This window comes from Chelonia mydas, chromosome 5 (assembly GCF_015237465.2).
Source record: "Chelonia mydas isolate rCheMyd1 chromosome 5, rCheMyd1.pri.v2, whole genome shotgun sequence".
In the NCBI taxonomy this organism is placed as follows: domain Eukaryota; kingdom Metazoa; phylum Chordata; order Testudines; family Cheloniidae; genus Chelonia; species Chelonia mydas.
In genome coordinates, this window is record NC_051245.2 from 115,400,312 (window position 1) to 115,405,870 (window position 5,559).

Sequence of the window (5,559 nt, forward strand, 5' to 3'; positions counted from 1 at the left end):
GCCCCAGAGCAACCCAAGAGCAGGAGGGTGCAAAGATGGCTGAAAGCCATCTTCACCCTCATCCTCCTGCTGGCTGGAGAGTTCTGTCCTGCATCTCTGAGAGGCCAGCACAGAACCTCAGCCAAGAAGTTGATCTTGACAGGAAAAGAGAGCACTAGGCATCAGCAGACCCTGAAAGCTCTCCTAGTTTTAGTGTAGTAGTAGGGAATTTTGAACAGATGCAAGCCATTCCAGGAACAAAAGGGTAGGATACTATTTTAAACTATGTCAGAAGTGATCAGTATGGTCCTTTGCCAGATACTGATAACAAAGCACGAACAGTACAGCATGTAACATGTCTACCAGACCTGTGAAAAGAGTTAACAAGAGGGCCATTTATGAAATAGTTGCTCTGTCAGGCTATGTTCTATTTATTGATTTCTGGATCTGTATTTAATCCATCTTTCAGATGAAGTGAGTAATCAAAATTCTCAACACCTGGGGTCAGTGAGATCTCTCAGCACTTTTCACGAGGAGGCTCATCAATGCCATTGTACTCACTCAAGTCCAAGCAATAATTATGTTCCACCAAAGCCAAATTTATTTTGTAGTTTCAAACATCTATGGTATTCTGAAGGCTGCTGTAACTTGGGCCGGCTGCATGAGTCTGACAGATTATTACAGCAGTTGGAGATGGCAGGAGCACAGGGATCATCACCCTGTCCCCAAACCAGACCTCTTGCAGGGGATCATCCCATTCTGAGCTGATCCTGGGTGGCTAGAATAAACGGCTTTACCCCAGTTTGCTTTGGCGGAGCAGTGTGAAGCTGCCTTAATTCACCAAAGGATGTTGACCAGTACATGCAGACTGTTTCTGCAAGGAACAAACACCGCAAATTCCATATCTTGGAACTGGATTTATTTTCCTTGAGGTGCTTCATAGTTCCATTAAACCCTTCTCTCTTGCTTAAAGTGACCAGCTCTAGGCTTGATCCCACAAACGTGATGTGTAGCACTTGGGAGATATAGAGCACCTTCAACTACTCCAGACACCCCTCCAGAACAGATGTGTTCAGCACATTGCAGGTTGAAGGGCTTATTTAATTTTTCCATTAATCTAGCCAAAGAGGGATGTTAGAGAGACAAGGTGAGGGAGGTAATACCTTTTATGGGACCAACTTCAGTTGGTGAGAAAGACAAGCTGTCGAGCCACACAGAGCTCTTCTTCAGGTCTGTGTGGCTCGAAAGCTTGTCTCTCTCACCAAACAGAAATTGGTCCCATAAAAGGTATTACCTCCCTCACCTTGTCTCTAATATTCTGGGACCAACATGGCTACAGCAACAGTGCAAACATAAGATGGATATATCAGTCAAGCAGATAATTCCTGCCACAAAAGACAGCCTTAAACTATATTTTGTAGCAAAGCCCAGGTTCCTCCAGTGTTTTTAAAAAGGTATAAACACCTGTCACTGTAATACTGGTGGCTAATCTACTTGTATTGGTGAATGGAATATAGCGGGAACATGCTGTAAAAAGCTGAGACAAGGCACAATTGTACTTTTATTGATACTATTACGTACCCATTGAAAGGCTCATACTTCATATCTGCTGTATTTCCTTCACGTGGGGGAAGTACCAAGACACAATGTAACTATTACAACCATTCAATTAACTATTCAATCTTACTCTATTTCAGATAGGACATTCTGGGTTTGTTTCCTTAATTATGAACACTGAAAAGTGCATTGTGCTTACGCTACAAGCATATCCTGATTGGTCGTCAAGATAAACACAGATCACATTTTATAAATAATGGCTTAAATCTGGTTTTCTTTGTAAATACTTAATCAACGTATTGGCCATTCATACTGTAATGGGATTTAATCAGAGTCATTGTAGAGCAACACATTCATACTTTAGTATTTAGCCATATGTTGGGCATAACAGAATAATAAGGCAGTTTGAATTCCTTCAGTGATATTTGTTGGCATTAGGCACCCTTCCCTATGCACACCCAGCCCCCTTCCCTTTGTTCAGGATAATCCAAAAAGCAGCAGTCTCTGGCAGCTTTTCTGCCTGTAGGATTTGTACATAAACAAAACCATTCGCGAGGAAAGCCGGGAGATATTTCCAAGCCTATGCCCACCATGGGCACTGCCAGCAAGAATAAAAATAAGTGAGAAGCAAAACCAAGACAAAAGTTTCCTCCTTTTTTTGTGCACAGTAAACAGAGGGAGCCTGCAGCGTAAATCCATTAAAGAAAAGACTCCTGTTTCACTAAAGATTACCTTTCCCCCCTCTGCACAAGAATGGCTCTCTTTCCCCCATTTTGAGCATTTGGGTACTGCAGCAGCTTTTCTGTCCTGTGGATTCTAGTCTCTTTCAAAATGTTTTCCCTCAGACTTGCTCAGCCACTTGGATGTGGGAATGAGAGAAAACAATGAAGTGATAGAAAGAGGGATTGCCTGTTCTGAAAACTAGATACATCTAAAGGAAATAGAAGGCAGAGCGTTCCCACGGTTACAGCATAGAATCCAAGTGCCCTGACTCCCTGTCCTGTTTCTAATTCAGCTTTATCTTAATCATTTAGTCTCTCTAAGGCATCAGTTTAGCTATGTGTAAAATGGGGATTGTATTATTGTAACAAAGCAGGGCTTCTCCCCATGTTTGCAACACCCAGCCTCTTGCAGGCAATTTTAATCATAACCAACAACTCCTCAGCCCACCCTGGGCTACAATCCCCAGATTCCTTCCCCTAGCAGTCCTGCTGCCCCTGCTCCCTAGCTCTGACTCACTAGTCTCCCAGTCTCCTGGAAGCCCAGCTGCCCTCTTCTCAAGCTCATTTGTGTCAGCTAATGCAGTACAGGTGCACTGGTCCTGCTCCTCTTACAGGGACAGTATCACCTGGTGACACTCTTCCCTTCCTAGGGGTTTTCCCAACCCTAGGGCATGCCTTATACAATCCATCCTTACACCAGAGCCCATGCACAGTGGGCCCCCAAACCAAAACCTTCTTTCCACAATATATTTGACAAAATATTTCATACAAAACACACCCCAGAGGGTTCCCCACAGACCTTAACCCCAGTTCTGAAGGAATGAGTCCCTAGTCTATGCCACTCCAGGTCCTGTGCAGCATGGCCAGCCTCACAGTCCATACCTCAACGGATAGAGCCTCATTTCTTTCTCCAGCCTTTCCCTGTCCATTTTCCAGCCTGTAGTTGCTCCAGCTCTCCTTTCAGCTGGGAGATTTCACAGGGTAACTCATCTCTCTCTCAGAGCTCCTTTTGCGTGCCCTGTTTAAAATCCCACACATCCTCCAGGAGCTTGATCTGGACTTCAGCTCTCACTTTTCCCTCAGCAACGCCTCCTCCTCTTTCCGGGCTTGCTGCCTGGCCTCTTCCAAAGCAACAAGTGCCACCCAGTGCTTTTATGCCAAAGAGAGCAGGCCTCTCATATCCCCTACTCTCAGTGCTGTATGTACAGATTTAGCAACCCCAAATGGTGCTGCTATAACTGCAGAGTCCATTTTGTGTGCAGCCAACATCCCTGTGCCCTTCTCACAGACACTTTTCCTCTTCCTCTGCTTCCAACCCTCTGCCCAAGCCTGCAATTGTGCTGCTTTTTTAATGAGCTTTCTCAGCTCATTAGCCTCCTCTTCCATCCTCTCTTTGCATTTCCTCCACCTGGAGCCTGATCCTCTACAGCTCAACCCCAACCTTAGTTAGTGGAGGGGGTCTGTCTCTCCTGCCTTTGTACCTCAGCCAGCAGGTTATAGGACTCTGCTGCCCTAGGAGGTTCTGGTGCTGCAGATTGCCTCTTGGCCTTCATCTCTTTTAGCCTCTCTGGTAGGATCTGCTGCACCCTTTCCCTCTCAGCCTCTCTACCTTCCCTCAGTATACAGGGCTCTCCCCATCCCACAGACTCCACTTTCCCAAGTCTATCCTTCAAGGGTCAAACCCACCTGTTCCATCCCACTTGAAGCACTCAGGCCATCTCCTATCCCTCCTGGCCCAGTCCTTCCCATGATCATTCTGCCACCTGGGGAACCCAAACCTTTGGTGTCCAAGTTTTCCATAGTCTGAGATTTTAGTCAGGCAAGATCCTCTTCCCCCTACCCCCAATAAAAACATACGGTCCTTGAGAACCACACCATCCTTAACCCTTCTTGGGCCTGAGCAACAGGCAGAGTACCACCCACAGTCTCTCCAGTTTCTTCTGTGCTCTGCACAGCTGAGAAAGTCTTAAAAGCACAGTTCACATGGGGGCAAACATTTCTTATATGTCTCACTCACAGGCAAAACATACCCTCTGTTGCACCTCAAGCTTTCTGGTCCTCAAAGTCCTCTTTCCTTCTCTGAGCCTTTCCTTCTGCAGGATCTCCAGGAGGCACTGCTGCTACTGTTCCTCAAGTATGATCCCACAGATCTGGCTGCACCTCCCACTGCTTCCATCTTCCGACTACCTACAGAAACAGAAGCAGGAACTCCTAAAGTTGCTGCTTTCCCTCCATGCACCAACTTAGAAGAGTGGACCTTCCTTCAGCAAAACACGCTTCCACATACTCTGGCTCTATCAGTTCCTGGACACCTAAACTAGGTGGGATATCAGCTAAACTCAAACTTCAGTGTCCCCTCAATTCCAGGGGCTGATTGCCCACCCCCATTTTCCACTACCTATAACAAGGCAGGGCTCCCCTCTAGTACACAAATAACCCACTTCCTCACCCAATCTCTTTGAGGCCATTTTATTGTTCAAATTTAAAAGACAAACAAAAACAGCTGCTTACCTCGCTTTGGGCTACAATTCCTCATTTGTCTTTTTTAACCCCTCTGCCTCTCAGGTTCTCACAGCCTCGCCTCCCCTCCCGTGGGGTAACAACAATGCTGTTGTTATAATGCTGCTGATTCCTAACTATGACTCACTGAATTCCTCACCCTTCTGTAAGCCCAGGTGCTTTCTTTTAAAGCTCTTTTGAGTCAGCTGTTGCAAGGGTGCACTGGTCCTGTTCCTTCTTAAAGGGACAGTGTCACCCAATGACAGCAATAAAAGGTCATACAGGGATATTGTGAGGCTCATTGTAATTTACTAACACAGCTATAAAGCATTTTGAGTTCAGCAGATAGAAATATTCTATATAAACATAAACTAGTATCAGATATTTTGCACTCATTCTGCATATGAATATCTCCTCAATATCAGAGGGAATTCTTTATGTGTAATTGAATGTGTGAGGGAGATCTGGAGTATGGATAAGAAATATGAAAAAGGAAATATCTGTCCAAAGAAAATACATGAGAATATTTCTTTGCTGGAGCTAAGGGGAATGGACCACAATCTCAGCTGGTGTAAACTGGCATCTATTGATTTCAATGGAGTTAGGCTGGTTTACACCAACTGATGATCCAACCTAATTTCTTTACCTTTACAATATTGCAGTATAGTGCAGAGTGCTTGAATAACTGGGCATATATAGGGAAAAAAGACATTTTCTGTATAAGAAGAATAAGACATTTTCTATTGCTCCTGATCTTTGTGCAAGGGAAATTTTAGCATTTTTGTGTGACAAATAGAACTTT

General features: G+C 44.8%; 1 long non-coding RNA gene across 1 annotated transcript; it reads right to left on the bottom strand.

The window, feature by feature from the left end:
• Window positions 1-1,532: 1,532 nt before the first annotated feature.
• On the bottom strand, window positions 1,533-4,969 carry LOC122465931. Its single transcript, XR_006291080.1, has 2 exons — window positions 4,770-4,969; window positions 1,533-4,445 (listed from the first exon to the last, which is right to left on the bottom strand). It is a non-coding gene; the product is annotated as an uncharacterized LOC122465931 (long non-coding RNA).
• Between the last annotated feature and the right edge of the window lie 590 nt (window positions 4,970-5,559).